Below are 12,873 nucleotides of genomic sequence, written 5' to 3'. Positions count from 1 at the left end.
TCACTAACTACAATTATCTCTGGGAATTGTTTTTGATGAAGGGTTTCACTCCAAATAGTTCAAGCAACCCAAGAACCCTTTGTACTTTTCCCCTAACCTTCTAGAACGCTGGGATTGCAGATGTCAGTCACAACCTTCAACTATGTGTTTGACCAAAAGCTTGCAATATTCTTACTACACTGGGGATAGAACCCAGAGCCTTTGGCTATGAAATCAAGGGCAAGGTCTCCACTATAGGACACACTACAGGAAAACTCAAAAAATAATAAAACAGGGCGAGAGTAGGAGCTGAGAAATGATCAGCCCTTATGCACTCATATTCAACTCTAATCCTTGGGTATGGATTCTTTCCATCATCTTGGCTACTTTCTTTCTCAAGCTCCTATTAAGCAAGCCACTGGCTGGTGCCTCATTGCTGTCTCTGCCACTGCCACCTTACTTGTACTCCCTGTAGGTGGCGCTGTGCCAAGGGGCGTGCCTTCTAGGAGCCCGCCCCTCTTTGTGATGCTCACATGGGTGACATTCTGTGACGTCACCGCTACTCTGTCACTGTTGGTATCTAGTCGCCATTACTGTGGTTGCCGTTGTTTTCCTCCTCAATGTTGTCTGCGGGCTTAGGTGGTGAGAGAATCAACATTAGTTTTTGTGAGACTGGCCAAAGATCGGTCTAGGACTGAGCCAGTGGGAAGAGGGGCAGAGACTGGGGATACAGCCTGTATCTGTGACCATTGTTTGGCAAAGACGGAAGTGTGTCAGGCACTAGAGTGACTAGGCCTCATTGGCCATGGCAGTGGACTTGGGGGACCAAGCCAGTGGCTTTAGCCACAGTGAGGTGATCAGATTTATAAACAATGAAATCCTTATAAATGGAGGAGGACCTGAGTTCTACATGGCTTTCCGCATGCGGCCCTGGAATGAAATAGAAGACCAGCTTTGCACCATTCTGGTTGATCCTCAGGTGCCACGTTCTCTCAAAAGGGCTTGTGCCTGGAGCGCCTTGGCCCTGAGTGTGCGAGTAGGTGCTAGGCATCGTGAGCAGCAGGCTTATATGGTAGGGTTGCCACAAGATTCATTGGGGCAGGGCCCCTCGGCTCCCAGGGCCTCAGTCTCAGAGCTGTGGCAGCTGCGTCAACAACAAGAGGAGGCCATCACCCAACTGGTTTCCACTCAAGCTGCCCTACAGCAGGCAATGAGGGAATGTGATATTCTGCGCCAGCGGTTGCACCATGAAATGTTTGACCAGATGCCTCCGCTGGTTCATGATGTAGTGCCTGGAGCCCAGACCCAACAGCTTGGTGCTTCAGTGATGCCCATGAATCCAGATCATGCGAGTGTTATGGGTGCAATGGGTGGGTACACTGACAGGCAATATTTGGAAGCACAGGTGTCAGCTGCAACAAATGTTTTTTATATGCCAGGAAGCACAAATCCCTGGCCCACAGCCATGCAACCCTCTGTACCAGTTCCAATGCCATACCAATTCCCACCACATCCACCGTTTCTAGTGGGACCTCCATTCTTTATGCCTTTTTCACCTCCAGTAGTTATGGAAACAGAAGGAGGTGTTGTACTTCCAGTTCCGATGCCTCCGCCTCCTGTGTATCCATCAAATCCATATGCTGCCCCATGCTCCCAGGATCCCTCTGGTCTATGGGACCAGAGATGCTACATGGCTACTGAAGTTCCTCCAGTCATCCAGCATTCTGTTCCTCCAGAGGACATCAGAAACTTCAGCCAGGAGGGAGACCCAGAGAAGACCCGGGAAACAGATATCATGGGAGACAATGGAGGACACATTGAAGGACAAGATGCACCAAGAACCCAGGAGAGGGGTACCCTTGTGGATATTGAAAATGACTATGAAGAAGGAGAAGAAAATAACGAGGAGGAAGATGAAGAGGCAACAACGCCAGTACCAGCAGAAGCTGAAGATGCAGCAGTAGATGATGCTGCTGATGCTGATGCAGACGCAGAAGCAGACGCAGAAGCAGACGCAGAAGCAGACACAGATGCAGAAACAGACGCAGAAGCAGACACAGACACAGATGCAGAAGCAGCAGAAGAAAAAGAAAAGGAAGAAGAGGCAGCAGCAACATACGGTAATACTATAGAAGCGTTGCAGATTCACCAGCAACTACATATTCCTAAGGAAGGTGAGCTCTATAGCCAAAGTGAAAAGAGTCCCCAGGCATCAGCTCTGCCTCCCTTGGGCTCTAGTAAAAATCAAATCAAAGAAGGCGTAGAAGAGGCCCAGTCAACCCTTGTGTGGGAGAGCTGGAGCCAAGCTGTGAGAGAAAGCCCAAAGAAACAACAGCCTGCGCTGCCGAAGAAGGACAAGAAGCCACAAGTGGAAGCAGCTTCCCAACCCCAGCCTGTCTCAGGCTCTGGGATGAATTGGATCTGCCCAAGGTGTAAATTTCTCAATTATTCATGGCGCAAGGTCTGCTTTAAGTGCAGAAGGTGGGTAAATGAAACCTGTCTCCTAACAACCCTGCTCCCTGTCAAAAATAACACGCTTTACAGACATAAATTAACCTGTTAGTGCTCTACAAAAATATATAAAATATTTTATTTATTGGTTGTTTAGACAGAATTTCTCTGTGTAACAGTTGCTCTGGCTGTTCTGGAACTTGCTTTGTAGACCAGACTGTCCTCGAACTCACAGAGGTTGCCTCTGCCTCTGCCTCCTGAGTGCTGGGCTTAACGGCATGCACCACCATGACCTGGCCTGTATTTTTTATTGCCATAAAAAATTATCTTGATTATACTGTTCAGTAAGGAAAAGAAAGTTAATATTTTATATTGGTTGGTATTGCATTTTTAAAATAACTATAAAATTAAAAATATCAGTACTATTTTTTAAATTTATTTGGGCAAAGTAGGGTTCCTTTTCAATACTGCATTCCTTAAGGCCAAGATTTCTTTTTAACAGCATTTCAATTTTGCAAATTTGCAGATGGTGAATTCCTGATTACTGTTCCTGACAAGATGAGACACTGAAGAAGTAAAGAAGATGAAGTTATGAAGCCATTGTTTTCCTTCTCCATTTCTGTTTCCGTCTCAATTCTCTTTTCATGAAAATACCACACATTGACTAGGAACACTCAAAATTGTAATCTGCATTGAATTTTAACAATAAAACTTTTTATTGAAAATACTGATTTTCTTTTGTTTGCTTTTTTTTTTAGAAAAGTTCATAGGTTAAAGTGGTGTTTAGATATCGTGTCTCCACAAATTTGCTTGTTGCTGAGAAAGCTGAACTTGCTCCATTATAATACCTTCCAAGAGTCAAAAGAAACATCTTAATTCTCATGGGCTTTATAGTTTGGTGAGACTCCCCACTAGCTAAAGCAAAGCAAAGCTGAATTATAAGAGAAGAGATTACTGGCACACATTATGGGAACACTGAAGAACAAACTAGTTTTGTTAGAATTCTATTTCTTCACTAGGATGATGGGCTAGCTGAAAAAAGTTTTGCAGGTTGTAATGTTAAATTCAATATGACAACAAATTTGATATATTTCATGTAATTCATGAAACTGTTATTTCGAGACTTCCATAAGTGAATTTGAGTAAACAAACTGTTCTTTTACATGCTCTTATCCCAAGTGAGGTACTACCAGGAAGGAGTCAAGGGTGAGAGTTTGGCTTTGCCGCCAGGCTGAACTAAAGCGGTCACTTAGTTTCTTGGATTACTCTGCTAACCACATTCTACCTTTCCAGGTTTTCTTTTTCTTCTGCTGCTACTAAAGAGCAACAAAGAGTGTGAACTTTCATGATATGTCTTTTTTATGATTTGTATTTTGGGAAGGGTTGGCTCAGATGGTAGCATCTCAAATCATCTTCCATCCCATTGAGGTGTAGGACAGTCAATTTTATCCATGGTTGGGGGACCCTTCCTCTTCTGGTAAAGATCTAGGAATTGGAGTCACTTCTGTGGGGCTTTTGGGGGTGGGGTGGAGGAGTGGAAGGGACAAAGGGTGAAAAGGGGGAGTGGGTGGTTCTGCCTAAGTTGGAGCCCAGGTACAGGGAGTCCAGCCCAGCAATCTTTGTACTGTTATTTCCCCAGGATTCCCTAATAGCCCATAAACAGAAATTCACTTTCTGCCTGTGGTCGATTGAAAGAAAATGGCCCCTAAGAGTGTGGCACTATTAGCAGGTATGGCCTTGTTGGAGTAGATGTGGTCTTGTTGGAGGAAATGTGTCATCGTGGAAGTGGACTTTGAGGTCTCATATATGTTCAAGATACCACCCAGTGTCTCAGGCCACTTCCTGTTGCCTGTGTAAGATGTAGGGCTCTCAGCTGTCTCTCCAACACCATGTCTGCCTGCATACCACCATATTCCCAACCAAATACTCCCCACCATGATGAAAATGGACTAAACCTCTGAAACTCTAAGCTGCTACCTTAATTAAATGTTTTCCTTTGTAAGAGTTTTCACAGCCATGGTGTCTCTTCAAAGCAATAGGAACCTTAACCCAGAGACTGCCTTTCTGTTCTTCAAGGCATTGTCACTAGTCTCTTACCCATAATCCTATCAAGGTGACATACAGTGTCCAACTTCCACTGCACTTCACAATTCCTTAATGCCTACAAAACCAGTATCATGTGGGGAACTAACACATTATTTGCCAGGCTCTATTGACAATTTGATGTATAGTTTTGACACTCTTTGGACTACAGCTTCAGAGTACTGAGACAGAGGAAGTACTTCCTTGAAGACTTCAAGTTGACACTCAAAAACAACTAGAACAGGCAAGTTTTAGTCATATAGTACCTTGGAGTTATAGGAATATTGACACAAATGAGACTTTGGAACATACCAGCATGGTTTTATATATCAGCAGGTCTTTCTAGATCTCAGTATAGTTGTTTCTTTTGTGTCTTCAAAAGAAAACTGCTGTTCATTATCAAGCATTTAGATTTCTATGAAACCAATCACTATATACATACTTTTTAAATTTATTTGTATGGTCTTTGAGGTCTAACTTTCAAAGCAACTTGTACCACTGAGGCTTTCAAATTATGACCTTCTTCTTGGATAGGTACATAAAAAACAGTAACAGGTTTCTCTGGAAAGAGCCTGGGCTTTGGAATCAGGCACGAGTTGAGATACTTGCTCTATTTCTAGCCACATTGTCTCAAAAAAAATTACTGAATTTTTCTGATCCCCAATGCTCTGGCTAATTTTATGTCAACTTGAAACAGGCTACAGTCATCTGAGATGAGGGAACCACAATTAAGAAAATGCCTCTAACCAAAAAAAAATAAAAAAATTAAAAAAAGCCAGGCGGTGGTGGCGCACGCCTTTAATCCCAGCACTCGGGAGGCAGAGGCAGGCGGATCTCTGTGAGTTCGAGACCAGCCTGGTCTACAAGAGCTGGTTCCAGGACAGGCTCCAAAACCACAGAGAAACCCTGTCTCGAAAAAAACCAAAATAAATAAATAAATAAATAAATAAAAATAAAAAAGAAAATGCCTCTATAAGCTTGGCTAGCCTCTAGGACATTTTCTTAATTATTGATTAATAAAAGAGTATATACTGATGGCATGACTTTTCTTTGATATGGTTAAGGGGAAGGTTTTTATTGTAGCTATAAGAAAGACAGCCAGAGGCATCTGGAAGGCTCCAGAGCAGAGAAAGAAAATAGACTGAACATGGTCAACAGACTAGATATGGCTAGGGATATCTGTGAGAGAAGAGGGATTAGCAGAAATAGACAATAAAGAGAAAACACAATGAGAGAAGCAAAGCCAGGAGTAGAGCTGAGGAGAGAGAGAGAGAAAGAGAGAGAGAGAGAGAGAGAGAGAGAGAGAGAGAGAGAGAGAGAGAGAGAGAGAAAGAGAGTAGAGAGAGACACAGAGAGAGACAGAGAGAGATTAACTTTTCAGATGGGAAGCTAGAGTTTTATTAAAAAATAATACCATGTAAGCTGTTTCAGTGGGTATCCCCATTGTGATCTTGACCTCTTGGCTTATATTCTTACTCCTCCCACTCTTCCACTGAACTTTGGGAGCTCAGTCCAGTGCTCTGCTGCGGGTCTCTGCCTCTGTTTCCATCAGTTGCTATGTGAAGGTACTATGGTGACATTTAAGATAGTCATCAATCTGACTACAGGGCAATGCCAGGTTAAGCACCCTCTCCATTATTGTTTAGGGTCTTAGCTGGGGTCATCCTTGTGGATTCCTTGGAATTTCTCTAGTGCCAGGTTTCTTGCTAGCTCCATAATGACTCCCTCAATCAAGATATCTCTTTGCTTGCTCTCCCCGTTCTTCCCCATCTCGATCATCCCGTTCCCTCAAGCTGTCCTCCCCCATCTCCTTCTCCCCTTCTCTTCCCATTCTACCCTCCCTCTCCCACCACTCTCATGCTTTCAATTTTGTCAGGACATCTCGTCCATTTTCCCTTCCCAGGGGAAACCTATATATGTTTCTCTTAGTGTTCTCCTTGTTACTTAGCTTCTCTGGGATCATGGGCTTGTTATCCTTTGCTTTACAGCCAGTATCCACTTATGAGTGGGTATATACCATGTTCATCTTTCTGGGTCTGGGTTACCTTACTCAGGATGTTTTTTTTCTAGTTTCATACATTTGCCTGCAAATTTCAAGATGTCGTTGTTTTTTACTGCTGAGTAAATTTCAAGCTGTCATTGTTTTTTTTTTTTTTTTTTTTTTTACTGCTGAGTAGTACTCCATTGTGTAGATATTTTCTTTATTCATTTTTCGGTTGAGCCACTGGCTCTTACCTCGACCTCAGTCTCAAATGGCTATCCTGTCTCCAGGAATCTCAGAATGAGACTGTCTCTGAGAGCTGTCTTGCCCCGTCTTATATTTCTCTCTAGGGCTGGGATGAAAGGAGTGCACCACTGGGATTAAAGGCATGCCCAACCCAATTTCTATAGCAACTAGTGTGGCTACTAAGATTAAAGGTGTGTGTTACCATAGCCTTGTCTATAAGGCTGACTAGTGGGATTGTTTACTCTCTAATCTTCAGGCAGTCTTTATTTATTAAAATACAATTGAAATGCCACTACACTGGCTATTACAAATAATGTCACTATGCACTTAGTTGAACAAATGTCCTTGTAGTATGATTGAGTGTCCTTTGGTATATGACCAATAATGGGAGCTCATCAACTCTTGTCTGACTGTAAGGGAACAAGCATAGGACCAAACTAGGCCCTTGGAATGTGGGCGACAGTTGTATGACTGGGGCAGACTGAGAGGCCACTGGCAGTGGCACCAGGATTTATCCCTACTGCTGTACTGGTGTTTAGGAGCCCATTCTCTTTGGAGGGATACCTTGCTCAGCCTAGATATAGTGGGGGAGAGCCTTGGCCCTGCCTCAAACAATGTGCTAGCCTTTGTTGACTCCCCATAGGAAGCCTTACCTTCTCTGAGGAGTAGATGGGGGAAGAAGGAGGGGGAAGGAAGGTAAAGGGAGTGGGAACATTTAATATGTAAAATGAAAAAAGACAGTTTTTTTAAAAAAAATAAATTAAAAAAAATGATATCACACCTGGAAATAAAGGGTGCAGAAAGATGACTCAGTTAGTTAGTATCTGAAAGTAAGTGGAATAATGAGGCAAAAAAAAATATACAGGAAGATGTATTTATGAGTAACTAAGGAGTGGTGTGTGAAGAGTTCTTTCTGCAAGCAAGAATAAGGCAGACCATTTGATATACATCAGTAAATGATCGTGTAAGAGAAGTCAAAGACAAAAATGGCATACCCTTGGAATTAAATTCGATGCTACACTCTGTAAAAGATTCTCTCTCTATAGGGAATGAAAGAATAATGTTAACCAGACTTCAGGTACTGTGTTCGAATCTAAATGTGCTAAGAGGAATGTGGCATCATTCCTGTCTCCTAGGGGTTTACAAGCTCATAGCAAAAAACTCTTAAGCATTTGTTAAGTTCCAGGCCAACTGGACATGCTATCTTGTTTATACTTTGAGAAAAAGGTAGATAAAAGTTCCATAGGCCTGCCTTCATTTGATCTAGAAAAGGAGACTGGGCAATAAGACTTAATCTGTATAGCAATTTCTTACTTGGAGAGAAGAGAACCTAGATTATTTTTTCCAGTTTTAAAGATTCCTTCTATTGTTTCCCGGGCTGGATCTACATTTCTGGGCTCAATAAATTGTCGCAAATTGCTGGGCTACAGATATGTGCCATTGAACCTGGCTAGACCACTTTAGCAACAGATCATTCCTTCTGCTATTTTGGATGGATGAATGGATGGAGAATTGATGATCTAAATTCTGGGCCTGGAAATCTGAACAACAGACCATCCAAGCAAGAGCTTTCCACGATACACTGATAAATAAGGCCTAGAAGTTCAGAAATATGCTATTTCGGCTAGAATCAGGGTGCTTTGAATTCAAGATGGAGGAGGCAAAATTAGGCAAAGTAGAGGAAGTAACTACATAGCAGACAGAAAGGTAAAGGCACTGTCATATCAAGTAGGCTGTATTTGTTTAGAATACAGTTTGAACTTGGTGTAGTATTGCTGTGCTGTGAGAATTCCACCCTCTCAATCATAACTTGTATTAGTTACTTTTATATTGCGTTGACAAAATGTTTGACCTAAACAATTTAAGTCAGGAATAATTTGTTTTATGGTTTCAGAGAACTCAGTGGGGCACAGCATCACAGAAAAGAAAAGGGTGTGGAGGAGTAATATACTTTATGGTGACCGGGATTGGGGAGTAAGATGGTGAGGAAGACGGAGAAGTGGAGGAGGAAAGGGAGAGGGGAGGGAGACAGAAGGAGAATATGCACCTTGAACTTAGATATACTTTTAGAAGTATATGCCCAGTGACCTACTTCCTCCAGGTAGTGCCCCTCCCCCCACTTAGCATTTCTACCCTCTATCAAAATAGTGCCACCAGATGGGAACCAAGCACCACAGGAGCTTGAATGTAACTGTCTGTTGGCATCCTTTTGTGAGCTACTTGAGGACAGGTGCTGTTTTTCTTCTCTCTGACAAGTACCAACTATTGTACCTGACTTACACTAGAAGGCCATGAGTAGCTAGAGGAATAATATATCTATTTAGCAAGTTTAAACAAATACTCACAGCACCTTTGGGTCTGCTTCCCTCCTTGAAGAGAGGATTTAGAAAAAAATAGCCTCATAAACTTCAGTGTTAGTGAAAGGAGGTGTTCTCTCTCTCTCTTTTTAAAAGGCTTTTTTTTTCTTCTTATTTTTGTAAAGGAAGTAAATTTTAGTGCTAAGAGAATGTGTAAACTCACCACATCATAACATGGTCACAGGAGAATTCACACTTCTTAGATAAGCTAGTGGAAGAAAAAAGATAGTTTTGAAAGGTTAGAGAGAAAGATTCTGAAATGTCGTATCTCCTCTACAGAACTGGCCACCCTTGGCATCATTCTTTTCATCTACCTGGGCTCCAGGATAGCCTAGGGCATTTGGAATGCAGACAATTAGCACCTCAGACAGGGTATCCACATGCAAAATCCTGTCACTTCTCAGAGATCTCAGGAGGTGACAAGTTTAGAAAAGAAGACCCTTTCAACCTTGGCTGACAGGTTTCCTAGCTTGCAGTGTTTTTGTGTTTGGTTTAAATGGCATCGATATTTAAAAAGTTTTCTTTAAAATATAAAGCCCTCTTTCTACAGTATGATTTAATTTTGGAGATTGCTTTAAAAACAATGAGAACAAATACCTCCTCCTCTCAAGACTTCAAGGTCTTGCTTCTTCCACCAAAACAAGCTCTGTTTTTCTCCAAAGAAGTTTTGTCTGTCTGTCAAACTATCTATCTCTCTGTCTGTCATCTATCTCTTATTTATTTATTTGAGGCTTTTGTTTAGAACACTGAAAGTTAAGTCTGGAAATGACTGCTTAGGGGTCCCCTGGCTCAATTCCATTTGACAGATGGAGAAAATAAGCCTTGGGCTTAGAGAAAGGAAGCAAGTTAGTGGTAAAAAATGGAGTACAATTCAGACCTTATAATTATTGTACTAACACTTCTTCCAATTTACACTGTGGTTTCTAAGGTGGGCCAAAGGTATATGAAAGCATTTTGTGCATGTGTGTATGTGTGTGAATGTGTGTGTGTGTGAGAGAGACAGAGACACAGAGAGACACAGAAAATTTCAGATTTTTTCTTGACAACTTTAATTCCAGCCATTTATTCGTTCACTAATACGCACACACACCACACACACACACACACACACACACACACACACACACACACACACTCACACATTTAGCATCCACTGTGTGCCAGTCACTGAGGGTACAGTGATGAATAAAGCATATAAAGCCCCGTTGTTATGGACTTTATGGTCAAGTGGAAGAGACAGGCAATAAACAAGCAGATTCTTCTGCTCATAAATGGGGCCCGTTACTTAGTTCTTTGTCTATTGGTTCCCCTATTATCTCCCCTGCTCTGCTGTATGATCTTTGTCTTCCTGTATTGTGGGCACAGGGACAGAGAAGGAAGAAAGCTGTTTCAGTTCCTCTGCTCTCTACACTTCAAGCTGTGCATGAAATGTGAAGTTGCCAAAGTCAGGTTTAGTGTCTGTGTAGCAGCCCAGTGAAGATGTCAGTGGTTTTCATCAACACTGCACTGGTGGGCTGGCTCACCTGTCAGCTTGCTTGTGAGACGACAATAAGGTACTGGATGTGAGAGTTGTACTATTACCTTATAATTTAACTGTTCTTTTTAGATACGATTTTAGTTGTGCTGAACCCCACTGTACCTGACTGCTTTGACAAGCGTGCTATTTTAGAAATTCAGAATAAAACAGAAAGAAAAGAATGCATGGCACGCTTGTGCTGTCACATCCAGGTTGCTCTGTTCCTAAGTTTGTAGATGATTTGTTCCAAGTTGTTCAGAGACAAAAAAAAAAAAAGAAAAAAAAAAGAAAAGCTAGGTTTTGTTTTTAACCTACGTATCTCTGAATGTTCTAGCAATTACAGGATAGGTGGTGTGCAGTCCTTATGACCCGATAAAAGAGGATGCCCTTCCTTTTGATGCCTGAAATGCCATCATTGTAATTAATTTCCAAAGTATTAGCTTTTTTTTTTTCAGATGCAGAGTCCTGTTTAGGCTAACTTCCGAAGTCCTTAACATTGAGATAGGCATTCATGTATCAGATCAATTTAAATTTCTTTCTTAAGCAAAACCATGGGAAAAGATAAGGAGTTGGTAAAAACACATGAGGTAGGAGGACGTCGAGATGATCTTGACCTAGTCCCCAGAGCTATTCTGTTGTCATCTTCAATAAAGCCATCTTAAAAAATTCTTATTGAAAACGGCTGTGGGAAATGCAGGTTTATATTTTAGCTACAAAAGTCGGGCACTGTTTTCAATAAAGATGGCTGGTTGTGACTGGCTGCCACCATAGAGATTTATTCAGAATCTCAAACCTTTCCTTTTGGTGTAGGATAACTCTATGCATCTAATTCATTGAGCATCTAATATCATTCTCTTTAAAGATAGCCCACCCATGCCAGGTTCACAAAGCACTGAGGGCTAAAGCTGTGGAAGATATACAACAGACAACATAGCTTAGCTGTTTCCACTCCAATTCAAAAAGTATCACACATTATCTAAAGATACAGATGAGACTGGTCAGTTTCAGGCATTAAATGGTACTATTTGGGAGGAATGGAAGAAAGTTTTTGGAAACATTATTTAGCATATTTTGAGATAGAATCAATACGTGATTTCAAAGAATAAAAAGTGGAGAGGGTTTAAGAAATTAATGCCAGTTTAGCATCAGTTGTAGAAAAAAGTTCACTAGAGCAACAGAAAAAAAAGTTACAATATCAACACTTACACAATAACATAAAATGGGTTTTATATCCAAAATGATTTGGGCCTAGTCCCATACACCAAAGGACAAATAAAAGTTCACATACAACACCAATGTGCTTGCCAAACTGGACAGAAAGAGGCCACAAGCCTGTAGTCCTATACAAGAACTACAGGCAGCAGAGTAAAGCTGGGGGTGGAGAAAGTGGTCTCCCCAGGGGAGAGTACTCTAATTGGTTGTCCACTGCCAAATGGCCAGCCCTAAAAACATACGTACAAATAGCATTATATAGATTCAGCAGGTTGTAATTAGGGTTTCTAGGTATATACATATATGGATGCAATCAAAATGTTGTAGGAAAACAGGGAGCAGTATTTGGGAGGGTTTCAAGGGTAAAAAGGGAAGAAAAAGTAATAATCTCAAAAATTAAAAAAAAAAGCTAAGAGTCACCAATAAAAGAATGTGCTCTTCTTAAACTCTTCAGCTAGATTAATCTGGAATAGTTTTTAAGCACAGTTGGGTGGTTTTTTTGTGACTAAACTGGTACTTTTGGATCATGAACAAAATATTAAGTTAAAAATTAATATTTGCTTGAGCCTATGCTTATTCAAGGACTAGCTTAGTGGTCGAAGACTTTATCCGAGGTCCTGGATGCCAACATCAGCATTGAAGAAAAGAGAGCTTGTTCAAGAAGATCTAGTCCCAAAGTCCATAGTTCTTGAATACTTGGTGGTGCTGTGGAAGTCTCCTGGCCATGTTCTGCAGTTCCAGTGGTTTTTATGTATTCGTTTGGTCAGGCTGTTTCTGCCTCTCATGATGCCACTTGCCTCTATCATCAATTCTTTTGTATACTAGTCAGGCCAAGTCATCCCTGATGGCTCTGCAGGCTGCAGGGGCTACACAGAGCAAAGCATTATCAAATTTCTCATCTCTGTGCAAGGTCTGTCTGCATTGCTGGCATAGTTCCAAAACTACAAGAACCTTTCCAGTGTTCCCCCTCCCCCACCAGGAACCCTCTGTTGGGGAGCAGGTGATCAACCCCCATGACAAGTCTGAAGCTGCTAAACTGCTGAGCTGGC

The sequence above is a fragment of the Microtus pennsylvanicus genome, chromosome X (genome assembly GCF_037038515.1).
Source record: "Microtus pennsylvanicus isolate mMicPen1 chromosome X, mMicPen1.hap1, whole genome shotgun sequence".
In the NCBI taxonomy this organism is placed as follows: domain Eukaryota; kingdom Metazoa; phylum Chordata; class Mammalia; order Rodentia; family Cricetidae; genus Microtus; species Microtus pennsylvanicus.
This window is presented reverse-complemented; position numbering follows the sequence as displayed.